This window comes from Megalobrama amblycephala, linkage group LG13 (assembly GCF_018812025.1).
Source record: "Megalobrama amblycephala isolate DHTTF-2021 linkage group LG13, ASM1881202v1, whole genome shotgun sequence".
Classification (NCBI taxonomy): domain Eukaryota; kingdom Metazoa; phylum Chordata; class Actinopteri; order Cypriniformes; family Xenocyprididae; genus Megalobrama; species Megalobrama amblycephala.
The window spans coordinates 36,710,046-36,723,804 of record NC_063056.1 but is presented as its reverse complement, the minus strand read 5'-3'; the positions used below and the strand labels follow the sequence as shown (position 1 = coordinate 36,723,804).

Below are 13,759 nucleotides of genomic sequence, written 5' to 3'. Positions count from 1 at the left end.
TCAAGATGTTTTGTTCATTTTTTCTGTTTGCATGTGTTTTCTTCAGTTGTGCACGGTGATCTCTCTCAGCCACCGTAATATTTACTGTATAATGTAAAATGCAAGTAGACTGCAGTAACATAGCATTACATCAGTCTACAGTTTATGTAGTGAACAGTACATAGTGAACATTATCTGATTTCACACCTGTTCTGTCTACAAACACATCTCCCATCATTTGCTATTTTGACCCGTCTCGGACTTAGGTCATGACTGAGAGCATGATCTACAACAGTGGCTCTTATTTCCATCAGAAACATCTCAGTCTTGGCCTCTTCTACCTCTTCCTCTGTTCTCCTCCGTACCCTTCCACCACACATCCTTACTCCTTCTTCCGTCTGTTGACTCTGTTTGTGTCCTTGTTGTTCATTCATGTTCAGAGTGTGTAACACTGTGTTGTGCTCTGTCTGTGCCTCCCAAATGAGATGGCATCTGAGATATTTTAGAGAACTGTTGAACATTGCTTGAATTACATTCCCCTTCATTATTGAAATTCAAAATTCATCCCTGCAATTTAATAATTCAGGACAAAAAAAGTCTAAAAGAAATGTATAGAAAATATGCTTGACAGTTTATGACTAGTTCAACCATTTTGCATTTAATGGCTTATGAAAATAAAAACTATTCGACACCTAGTATATTTTGATGAACATAAGCAAGTGATAATGTAGGAAACATCTGACACTTGTACATCAAATGCATGAATGTACCAAAGCATTTGCAATTTGTTCAGGAGAATGAGAAACTGCATTTATGATAACAAGAGACTACCCAGATAGCACACGTACGCCGTGCAGACATCTGTGCGACGTCGTCATTTTCGTCTGGAAGACGTATATTTTAGAGCGTTTGCTCATCTGCAATAATATTCAAAATATTTAACAAATACACTGATGTTTCAGAGACCTTTTCATTCAAAACTTTATGTACTGCTTACAGCGTCTGTTTTTACAAGAATAAAGCTCAACATAAGCATATGTTAATTAAATAACAATGTAGTGGGATCTATGTTTTTTATCCGTTTTATTTTGATAAACATGACACAATACAACATCGCGACTACATGAAAAGAGCTTTAACTGTTATAAAAACAAAGATTTTTGAGCATTACTGGAACTGAAGGCGTGACAATAAACACGAAACACACGTGATCGTTGTCATGCGGTGAATCCGGCCAATCATGAAACAGCTGTGTCGTCATCAGCGCTCGTGCAGCTCCTCTTGAGAAACTGCACTGGCTAACTCAGGCGGCTGATCTCGAATCGCTCTCGCGGTACTTTAAAGCCATACGTCACAGTCACATGACGTCAGCGCTGTCTCAAATCGGACAACATTTCTTACCGGCATGCACTGCTTCAAGTCAGCCGCCGATCGGTCTTTGCGGCGCTGCATCAAGTCGAACAAGCCTAATATGTTTTGTGAATACGGCCCCTGATCTCCTTGTTCGGATCACGTGATCGCATATTAATGCAAAGTGTAAACGCAGCCTGGGACGCATTCCAGTCAAAACTGAACAGGTCTAAATGCATCTGGTTGTCGAAACCACATATGTAAATTTAACTCCTCTCAAAATACTAAAAAATAAACGTGTGAGCGCGTGTTATAGGCTAAATAACATGTTATAGCCAGATATGACGGCTCTACTGCAGCACGCATCGCCGCAGATGAGCAGCTGAGTATCTATTCAGCAACACAACGCGCAAACTGCCGCCAATCAAACTGAAAGTAAGTCGCAGGCGCTCAAAACACAATCATCTTCATTAAAAGTAATGAGACTAAATGATAGGGCTGTGGCCACGCTTTCTCCTATCGCGGTCTTTGATTTTGAAATTAGCCGATGATCAATAAAATGCAGCTCATAATTGTTGCTTTCGGTGACGTGAGGTGAACTCCATGAAATCTGCACATAGCGCGGGAATTGAAGATCGGACTTATATCCGTTTTGCGGAGACACATTTATGTGGCATGTGTAAATGCAATCGTTTTTATAAATCAGATAGCTATCTGATCAGAGAAAACGCATGAAGTGACCAGGTATAAACAGGCCCTTGGAGTCATGAATGTGTTTAAACAAGTTTCAGTTGTTACATTTCATTTCAAAGGGCCTGTTTACACCTGGTCACTTCATGCATTTTCTCTTACTCATCTTGTCTCTTACACACAGAGATTTCTCCAGTTTCTTGGAATCTTTTGATGTTATGCACTGTAGATGATGAGATTTGCAAAGCCTTTGCAATTTTACGTTGAGGAACATTGATTTCCACAATCTTTTTCCACACTCTTTCACAGATTAGAGAGCCTCTGCCCAGCTTTACTTCTGAGAGACTCTGCATCTCTAATAAGACATCATGTTACAGACCTGATATTAAATTAGTTGTGATAGATTTTATGTTGGTCTCAGCATTGAAAGTATGTGGACTGAGGCTCCTTTTTTTTTCCTCTGTCAAAGTTGTATACTATGTCTTAACATATGGTTTTCTATGTACCAGAACCATTTCCATATAAGGCTCTACTAGGAGTGAATGTGAAACAGGGAATGGTCCCTGCTTAGGAGAAGGTCCTTGGGATGCTAAGGGACCTCATGGGTACCTGACCAGTTGATGACCATATTTAGACTTGTTTTTCCATATGTATCACATTCCTATACCATCAGCTATATGATGTATTCCCTCTCTCATTGGCTGAAACTATACTACACCCCTTGTACTCTTTCTATATATTCTCTCTTTTCTTATCAATAAAATGAGAATATTTTCTCCCTCAGCGCTGAGTGATTGCTCATTCAATTGCCAAATAAGAGGTCTGGGATGAGGCACAAATTAGGAGCAAAAACCTAACAAGTTGCTAGATGTTCTCCCAGCTGAATCTTTTCGAAATGTCTTGCTTTTTCAGCTATTTGTTGCCCCCATGCCAACTTTGAGACCTGTAGCTCATTTAGTCGATAAGTGTAAAATTTCTCTGTTTAAACATTTGGTATGTTATCTATGTTCTATTGTGAATAAAATATTGGCTCATGTGATTTGAAAGTCATTTAGTTTTCATTTATTCAAATTTTTATAAAAACGTCCCAGAGTTTGGAGAAATGTATCAAATTGTTTGAGAACTGAAATTCTGCAGTTTTTGAATCATATTAAATTTGTTTTAATCATTTCCAATCTTAGCATTTTAATTAAACTTTAAGAGCATGAATTAGAAAAGTAGTCTTGTTTACAATATAATAAAAATGTTTACAGAAAGAAAAATGTTTAAAATACAAAATTAAAAGCCATTTTATGCCTGTGAATTTTCAAATGTAAAAATGTTGAACATTTTCAATAAATGTCATTTTTGTGAAACAAAAAGTGTCTTCATTTTACAGTACACAAAATTAAAAGTAGTAATGAAAAAACAGCATCCAACTTTTATTCTGATGACAATTATAGTACTGTAATTTTACTATAATAGAAATATACAATATATCAATAATATAACTATACTGTATAGTTACCGTGATTAAATTAACAGTAAGCATACTGTGAAATAAACTACAGCGACTTCATAATTGCTGCCAGCAAGTCACTTGTAACGGATGGGAGTGGGACAACGTAATTGGAGATCCACATGCAGACTTTATTTACAGAAAGAGCGTAGTCGTACAGGCATTGGGTCAAAAACCAGCAAACAGTAACAAGGCAAGGCAAAAAAGTAATCCAAACACAGGCAATGGTCAAGGCAAGCAGCAAACGATCATCAACAAGGAATCAGTCCAGGATCAAAAACACAGGCTAGGCTAGGCAGAACAAGGAACAGATGGAAATACACAGAAACAAGGCAGAAACAATACTCAGCAATGTGTGTGTGTTAGAGTGCAGCTTATAAAGTTCCCACTGATGGGAAACAGGTGTGTGTGTGTGTGTGTGTGTGTGTGTGTGTGTGTGTGTGTGTGTGTGTGTGTGTGATTAGTGTGTGATTAGTTCCAAGCTGGGGAATTGTGGGAAATGGAGTCCATATAATCACGTTTATTAACAGACCCAGGGCACACGTAACAGAGCCCCCCCTATATACCTCTAAACTCCTGAATATATACCTCTAGCAGTCGCATACCCTGTTCTAGGGTTAATAATAGTCTTGCAAGGTTCATACCTGGCCAGTGTTCTTGAGAAAAGCTGCTGGATCGTTGTGTGGTCGAGTATTCTATAACGGATGGGAGTGGGACAATGGAGTTGGATATCCACATGCAGGCTTTATTTACAGAAAGAGCGTAGTCGTACAGGCATTGGGTCAAACACCAGCAAACAGTAACAGAACAAGGAACAGTAGGCAGAAAAAGGAACAGATGGAAATACACAGAAACTGATGGGAAACAGGTGTGAGTATGTGATTAGTCCATATAACCAAGGTGATTAACACAGACCCAGGGCACACATAACATCACTGTACATTCCACAGTATTCTTTATACAGATGAATATTATGCAATTTTACATGTTATCTCATGAAACCACAGTGTTTGGTAGTGTAAGGATTTTCTTGTTAAAATTGCAGAAAGATTTAAAGATAACAAAACTTTTAGTTTCAGTCTTTCCTCAGGAGCATTTGTCAGTCAGTGGGTGGGGACATGGCTTCTGGGCACTTAAATAGATCTCTGTATAGTCAAGTAGAATCCAGATGACTGCTTTGAAGAGCTGCATGAACACTTGACAAAGACTTTGGTAAGCAAATAAAACAGTTAAATTTAATACAACTTGTATGTTTTTGGTTTATATTTCTATCATATTATAAAAACAATACTTAATGTTTAAAAAAAATGAATGTATTTTTAGATTGTATGTTTGTTTTTTTTATTTGCCATTTAATGGGTAAATTTGGTATACCAAACTATTCTACCACTTTTCTCTGAACATAAATTCAACTCAGCAATATAGACAAAGTACTGGAAAATTTTAAAAAGGTTATATTTGAAATGATTTCCATGTTTCTCACATCAGCTGTGACATCTGTTTACATCTCCAACAATGAGCTGTTACCACTGTCACCACTGTCACTGTGGGAGGATATTAAGGTGCGGGGCTTCTAGGTTAGTATATATATATATATATAGTGGAGATACAATCTATACAGTGGAGATACAATCAACAATCAACTGTTTATCAACTGTTTCCAAAGCCTGACTCTAGAATTATGTAAACTTATTGCTCTTCATTAACACATCTTAGATAATTAACATTACTCTTTTTTTATTATTATTTAAAGGCACAGTGGACATCAGAATGATTATTATGATGATGAGATGGCTGTTTCTCAGGTAAGGGTTTTTTGAAACATCGTAAAATTGGTTCTTAATCTTTACAAATAATGAAATAATTGAAAAAAAAAAAAACTAACTAACTTTTTATGTTCTCAGCATATAGCTGCTCTAACTGTATAAAAGTAACAAGAATTGTTTTGCACAGATGAACATATACAACACTGATAGACCTCATGTTAATATTTTGTGGACACATTTAATGTATTTAAAGCCCAGTAGCACCATGCATTTAATCAGCATAATTATAAATAGATGATTATGAATATGACACCACCTTTTGTTTTCTCATCCATTCTCAACTTCTTGTTCTATCACACTCCTTCCAGAGCTTTACAACTTCTCTTCCAAGAAATGGCGAGGTGAATCGCCATATCAATTTAGGGGGTGGTCTTTATGGCTTTCAGAAAATAATCCTGAGGAATGGAAAAGTGGTTTATTCTAAAGAAAGGATATATGCTGCACATTAAGATCCGATGCACATCATCCAATAATACCCATCATCAACTAATTTTATCCATTATTGCTTTGTCTCCAAGCTAATTTCAGGTTGATTCTTTTACTCTACTTTTCTATTTACTTTACCTTAATTTGTTATAACTAGTACAATTACTATAATTCTGTTTTATGTAAATCATCTGTCAATAAACATCTGAAATAAAAAAATAAATAAAATTAAAGTCATTTTTGGGTTGCTGTTTATCCTCATTTTTACCCCACGTTTGTTTTCCACTTTTCTTTTTTGGCTTTACAGGAAGCCACATTATAATGCAGTATGGCCTTCATTAGTATTGCTGAGGATTCATTTGACATCAATGTACAGTAACTGACATGAAATAATACACATTAATGTCATAGAACTAATATACAGTACACTGAAAATAAACAATTAAACATCACATTTAAAAGTTTTAAATAATTTTAAATAGTGTTTTCTTTTAAAACATACTCCAATATTTCTTTTTTTTTTTTTTTTTTTACAATTTCAAAAAATCATTTTTTTTTACTGTGTAGAAATAATGAAATACACATACACAATTACACACAGAAGCACATAATATCTAATATATCTATGACAAAAAGAGAAATCTGTAGTTTCAGGTTCTTAGAAATGCAGTCTTTTTATTTATGCTGATTGCATACATTTATTAAAAATGTTTAAATCATTTCTAAACAAAAACATTTCTTTAATAATGACTCTAAATGCATAACAAAATACATGTTATCTCACAATACAGCCTCGGAATGCAGCCTAACTTTATTTATCATTCTCAAAAGATTGGTACTTCATATACAAACAAAAAAAAGTAAAATGTGCTCATAATAAATAATGTTATATTAATTGCAGAGTTCACCCAAAAATGAAAATTCTGTCATTAAATTACTCACCCTCATGTTGCTCCAAACCCACAAGACCTTCGTTCATCTTCATCAACTAACCTTTTAAAACATTCAGAATAGGTCCAGACAGATTTCAGCCTAATAGTGATACTTCACTGAATGGCCAATTTCACATGTATTTTGTGTATTTTCAAAGTACAAAATACTGTATTTGTATTTAAATACATTTTTTTCCACACATTTGGTATTTTTACTTTTTTAATACATTTCCATGCATTATGCCCATCTCTGCGCATATCAGTTCGGAGAGGCATTTATTTTAAATAAAAATGAAGAAAATATTCGAAAAGTGGAAATAAATTGCCTATAATGAGTATTTAATAGTGGGAATAAAGTGCATTTAATAGTACATTTAATAGGCCTATAATTAAAATATATATAATCATATACACTGTTATGTTGTCATTGCATATTGTTTTATAATTAACTGGTGCAAATAGTATCTATTTGTACTAATAGCATCTAACAACTTACACAGTGCAAATAGTACCTAAATATTATTTAAGTACAATGAAAATACTGCTATTTTTACTTACATAATTATTGCAGCAATTATTGCAAACAGCCTCTGGCTAATTTAAAACTTTTGCCAAAAGGTGCCAACCTCTCAACAAATATAATCATTCAAATACAAAGTTATGTCACACCACAGGACAAATATAGATATTGTAGAAATGACGACTTGGGACATTTGTGTCTTGGGTGTGTCAAGTGTTTTTGTGTGGTTTCTGCCTGTGTCAAATGATGCAGTGACATACTTACTGTAAAGAACTGTATTGACTGACAGAGACCTAGTAATCTAAAATGTTATCAGTCATGCATTTTTGTTTTGCCCAAAGAAACTGCTTTTTCTTTCTGTTTTACTGATAGTGGGTAGTGATAATAAGTCTTACATACAGTGTGTACATTAAGTGTGACTTTTGTGTAACATATTACACTACCGGAAAGTACTGTACAGTCATTACAGTTTTAATTACGTAAGTTCAGTATCATATGCACAGTGCATGTCATACAGTACCCACTGAGGTGACTTTTGCTTTCATCATCCACTTTGACTATAGCCCAGAAATCAATCATAATCGTTTTTTGTAATGAGTGATCCGATTTTTTTTTGTAATCATAGTGCTGTATGTTTTGTCATCTTTTATACACTCTATTTATAAATTAAGCATACATAGACTTCACACAGATTTAAGGAAATATTGTCACATCAAACAGAAAAAAGGGACAATGAAGTTCAATATCAATATCAATATCTTGATGTCAATTCCAAATATAGTGACAAACAACTCTTTCTTTTCAGTAATTCTATAGAATTCTATAACTGAATCGAGATCATTTAAAGGTGCAATATGTAAGATTTTTGCTGTAAAATATCCAAAAACCACTAGGCCAGTGTTATATATTTTGTTCACTTGAGTACTTACAATATCCCAAATGTTTCCAACTATTTAAAAATCGTGAGGAAATTGCAATTTTACCCAAGGCTCCGGGACGTGTGAGGAGTCGCCTGTCGATCGCGTCATTCCTGCGTTACCCTCGGTTTCTGGTTTATTTTGTAGAAACCATGGAAACACCAAAGACGCTTTAATATATTACACGTTTTAATAGGCAAGGGAACAACTGTTTTGATATATTTATAGACAGAAAATGGATTATTGTTATATAACTCAACACGTTTAGTCTTACTGTTTAAATCAATTTTCTTGATTTTTTGCAAGTACCATGCTTTACCATGCCTCAGAGAAAAACACTATTTTGTGAAGTAGCTAACATAACATAGTCAGATGCAGCTTTATTTTTATTAACAGTAATACATAATTTTCTCCATCATATAATACGTTTTAAAATTAATTGCATGCCATTTATCAACACAAGCCATCCAGCATTTAATATGATATTCTGAAATCGATCTATCTTACTGCAGTGTGTAACAGTGTCTCACAGCAGCCGCCGAGCGAACGCACAGAGTAAGGTGACCGGAAAAGCGGAAGCGGCTCCAGCGGCATCGTTCAGCTCCCACAACACTCGCTCCTGCTCTGCTTCTTACTACAGTAACGTTAATAATCACATCCATGAACATGAGTTCTTCCCGACTCCAATCCCTATTCTTTTGCACCGTCCCTTGTAGTGTTGTCACGGTACCAAAATTCCAGTAGTCGGTACCGATACCATGAAAAATGTACGGTTCTCGGTACCAATTTCGGTACCACAGCAAAATCTGTTGGAACTATTTTACTATTTTATATATCCTATTTTAAAAACATTAAATATATAAAAATGCTCAAACATCTATTTTGTACTGTTGAAAAAAAACAGCATATGCTGGCAGGTTTTGTTTTTTCAACAGGGGTAACACGTTTGTGTTTATTTTAGCTATTCAGTCAGTGAAACAACACACTACAGCCTGTAAAACAATTACATAAATATCGGTAAATAATGGTAACCTAAATAATAAGAAAGTTAAATATTATTTAAAAAGATGTTATTTTTTGTTATTTCCACACAAAGATGTGTCATAGCCAAAGTCCCGTTATTCTATACTCTTTGATATAGCCGCTTTGCGCTTTGAGAGGGATGTGCTTCTATATAAATTACAGACATTTGAAAAATAATTCCTGTGGAGACAAATTAGAATAATATAAATTCAAATACATAAATCTAATTGTTGCTTTTGGTTTCTTTTTTAGCTGCCTTGGGTACATTCCAGGTAGCATGGGCGGGGATGTTTCTTTGGGTCCTCAATAAAAGCTCAAGCAGAATCCATATTTTTTCAGATTCAAAGCAACTTTCATTGCTTTAAAGAGGCGACTAAACGCTGGACAAAGACTTGGTAAGCAAATATAAAATTAGATTTTAAATTTATATTAAAAATTATGTTTATTATTTATATCAAATTATAAAAAAACTGTGATTAATGTGCCTATTTTTAATTAAAAATTTTAGGTTTTTATTTTATTTATGGCAAAATCATTATCATTTATGCATCTAACAATCCTAACCATTTCTTTAAGAATCACTAGTATTGAAGATTTTATACCGCCTGGCTTTGTCATTGTACAACAATGACATTACTGCCTAAATTTAAGGTGACCAGATTAAGGTGTCCACAAGGAAGCCGGGGAGATTTTCTAGTTCAGTGGTCAAAATGTCATTGAAATCTCACTCGTTATTATCTATGAATTTAAAAACAGGGACAATACATTTTGTTGTACAAATTATTATTATACTATTATTATAATTAATAATTATAAACCCTATACTTTTAATATAATTTACAAAAAAGAAAAAAAAACTATGAAATATAGTAAATAGTAAATATTGCAAATTGAAAACGGATAAAAGCATAATATAACAAAATTATGACTTTACACATAAAACACATTACAAAAATAAAACAAAATAAATATGTATTCAACAAATATGTTTAACATTTTCTAATTCTATTTATTTAGTTATTTTTCAACTTTTGGGAACATTTAGAATTTGTTTTGAACCCGACAACTTTTTTGATAATTGATGATAATGGTGCTCTCGTCCGGGTTAAGTTCTGCTTCTGCTTGTCAGGCTTTTTTTCAGTATTTGCATGCTGTAAAACGGGGACAGCTCTATCGGGGACAAGACACCAAAAACTGGGACTGTCCTTTGAAAACGGGGCATCTGATCACCCTAGTCTAAATATAAAATTAACTCAGTCAGCAATATAGACAAAAAGGAATGTGTTAAAAGGTTAATATTTGAAACGATTTCACTTGTTTCTCACATCAGCTGTGGCGTCTGCTTACCACAACACTGCAAAACATCTCCAACAATGAGCTGTCATCGCTGTAATTGCCAGGCTATTGGGTTAGTACACATGTATCAGTGGATTCATTACAGTTTTTTTATTTGCTTTGGTACTATTTTCGCAAGTAAGGTGTATATTTTAAAAACTCTTAGTACAAAACTCCAAATTGATCACACTTGTAAAACAGCTAGTCATTCTTTCAAAACCTGATCTCATGCTTTCATTGTAGTTGCACAAATTTTTATTCTACATAATCACTGTTTCAAAACACAAGATCATTGTGATATGTAATGAGAACATATGGTTTGATCACCGAAACACAACAGTATGTACTTTTAACAATCAGTTCATTCAATAGCAGACAATGCAAGATACATGTTTCAAATCACCCTTGTTGCTGAAATAATTACACAGGCTACAGACGCCACCTTAGAAAATAGACTTACATTTCCTAAATTACATAATTGATATAAAATTCATGTTTGTAATACTGTAGTATCTATTCAGTGTGTAATCAAAAGGTGTGATGAAGTATGACACAGTCATAAAGTTTTGTGCAGAATAGAGTTTGCTGCCAATAAAGTATGGTTTTCACATTTGACTGAATCTATACTGTAGTCGACCTTTATAAGGCTGAGTTACAGTAATGTGGCAGTTTCTACCATGGTAATGCCTCTGTTCATAGTATCACATGTCATACTGTTGGTTTTCCATGTTTTATGAAGACTTTCCATTGACACCATGATTTTTATACTGTACGCTCTAAAAAATGCTGGGTTAAAAACAACCCAAGTTAGGTTGAAAATGGACAAACCCAGCAATTGGGTTGTTTTAACCCAGCGGTAGGGTTAAATGTTTGCCCAACCTGCTGGGTAGTTTTATTTAAACCAACTATTGTTTAAAAATTACTGTATTGCTTAATTAAAATGAACCCAAAGTATGTTGGAAATGAACATTTATTAATGTTCAGTGAATAATTATTAAACAATAAACATTTATTAAATTGCTTATTAATAAATGTATAGTAATAAACTATTAAACTATTAAATTTATATTAATAAAATATTAAAGCTTATTAATAAACATTCTCCTTTTGTCTATTATTGTTGCCTCTAATTGCATCTGGTTTTTAATTTCCCATCTATTTTGGGTTAATTTTAAGCTAGCCATATAGCAATTTTTAAACAATAGTTGGTTTAAATAAAACTACCCAGCAGGTTGGGCAAACATTTAACCCAACCGCTGGGTTAAAACAACCCAATCGCTGGGTTTGTCCATTTTCAACCCAACTTGGGTTGTTTTTAACCCAGCATTTTTTAGAGTGTATAAACTGTATATTCTATCCCCTACCCCAAAACCTACCCATTACAGAAAACTTTCTGCATTTTTACATTTTATAAAAATTTCATTTTGTATGATTTATAAGCTGTTTTCCTCATGGGGACCAAACAAAATGTCCAAACAAGGTCAATGTCCAAACACACACACTCACACATATTTTGTGTAGTGAAAAGGATACTTTGTGATTTTGTGTATTGTACTAACACAATTGAAAACATGCTGAAATGTTTGAAAAAAGTGCATATTTGATGATCTTTTGTGATATTAGTACTAAGAGTTTTGAAAATTGACCAATTGCTTATGAAAATTGCACCAAAGCAATCACTTGAAAAATGACAATGTTTTTATCTCAAATTCTGTCTCTAGAATAATGAGAATGATCAGTTTGTTTCATCTAAACTTATACGGATCTTATATAATTAAATAACTTTTTTTTTTATATTATAAAAAAATATTTTTTTATATTTTTTAATATTAAAGGTCTGGAGGACATCAGATTGTCTATGATGATGATGATGATTATGAACCCAGTAGGATGCCTGTTGTACAGGTAATGGTGTATATCCCAAAATATTTTCTTAATAAACAGTGAGACATGTAAAATGCTACAGTAAAAATATTTTAAAAGCTATCACGTCTACTATATTAAAACCAAAAAATGCCATATGTTTAATCAGCATACTAATCAGTATGATTGTGAATACCAGACCACCTTATTTTCTCATTTATCTTTCAGTACTCACAGAACCAATCAAGGATGTTAGCAAACTTCTTCAACGGTGAACAAGTTGAGCTTCCAGGACATGGCGAGGTGACTCACTATTACCCCAATGGTTCTCGGAAAGTAGTAATGAAGAATGGCAAATTTGTTTATGCTGAAGTAATCAAACGCTACTAATACGATCTGAAACACATCACCCAGTTATTCAGCAACTGCAATGATCTCAACGATGATTTAAATGTTAATTTGAATTTCTTTACATTCATTTGTTATCAAAATTACTGTAATTTTGTTTTACATCTCAAAGATCAGTCATTTTTTCTCTAAACAATCATCAAAATCAACTTCATTTAAAGTACTTGTCGGGCTGTATGCTGTTTGTACTCGTGTGTCAATAGTCAGAGGTGAAATTGAATAAATGATGATCAGATTTAGTTGGATTATATAATAAAAGTTTATAAACTCTTTTTCCCTCAATGAATGCAGTGTTTCACATTGTGCTTTTCTCTCTTTAATTTTTGCATCCAAAGTCTTATAAAAGTTTTCTTGGCAAAACTGTTTATCAAATCCAACTGAAATTTAGAGACTTTAATGAGCTTCTTTTAATAAATTGTTTGATAAATTCTCCATGTATCACAGAAAGAAACACCAACATGATTAAAAAAAATTACCAGCATGATTCAATAATGACTTTTCTGTCTATTTTTAGATCTGTGTGAAATCAGTGTTTTCTGCCTGTCAAATTATGCCTGCAATGATGTGCTTACTGTAAAGACCTGTGTTGACTGACAGAGACCTGATTTTCAAGTCCGAATATGTAATCTAGAATGTAATCAGTCATGCATTTTCACTTTTCACATGTTTTACTGATAGTGGGTAGTGATAATCAATCTTAAACAGTGTGTACATAAAGTGTGACTTTTTTTGTAATGCAATATATATAGCTTATTCCATTTGTATGCATTTTAATAATTTATCAGTGGTGACATGTTTTTATTTTGCATGTGTAGATGATAATAACAATAATATTAAATATAAATTAATTAATATCCATTCTAACTCCAGATCATTTAAAATACATTTTTTTGAAGAAAAAAAATCTAGCACCACTGTACTCAGTGAGTGATTCCAACATTAACCCACAACCTTGAATGATATATGTCATATTTAGATTTGATCAATGCAAA

At 33.4% G+C, this 13,759-nt stretch overlaps 2 long non-coding RNA genes across 2 annotated transcripts; both read left to right on the top strand.

Annotated features, from left to right (window-relative positions):
• Positions 1-4,074: 4,074 nt before the first annotated feature.
• On the top strand, positions 4,075-6,133 carry LOC125244031. The gene is made up of 4 exons (XR_007179208.1): positions 4,075-4,729; positions 5,006-5,094; positions 5,271-5,322; positions 5,652-6,133. It is a non-coding gene; the product is annotated as an uncharacterized LOC125244031 (long non-coding RNA).
• A 3,321-nt stretch (positions 6,134-9,454) lies between these two features.
• Positions 9,455-13,550, top strand: LOC125244006. The gene is made up of 4 exons (XR_007179206.1): positions 9,455-9,556; positions 10,492-10,569; positions 12,332-12,401; positions 12,588-13,550. It is a non-coding gene; the product is annotated as an uncharacterized LOC125244006 (long non-coding RNA).
• The last annotated feature ends 209 nt before the right edge of the window (positions 13,551-13,759 follow it).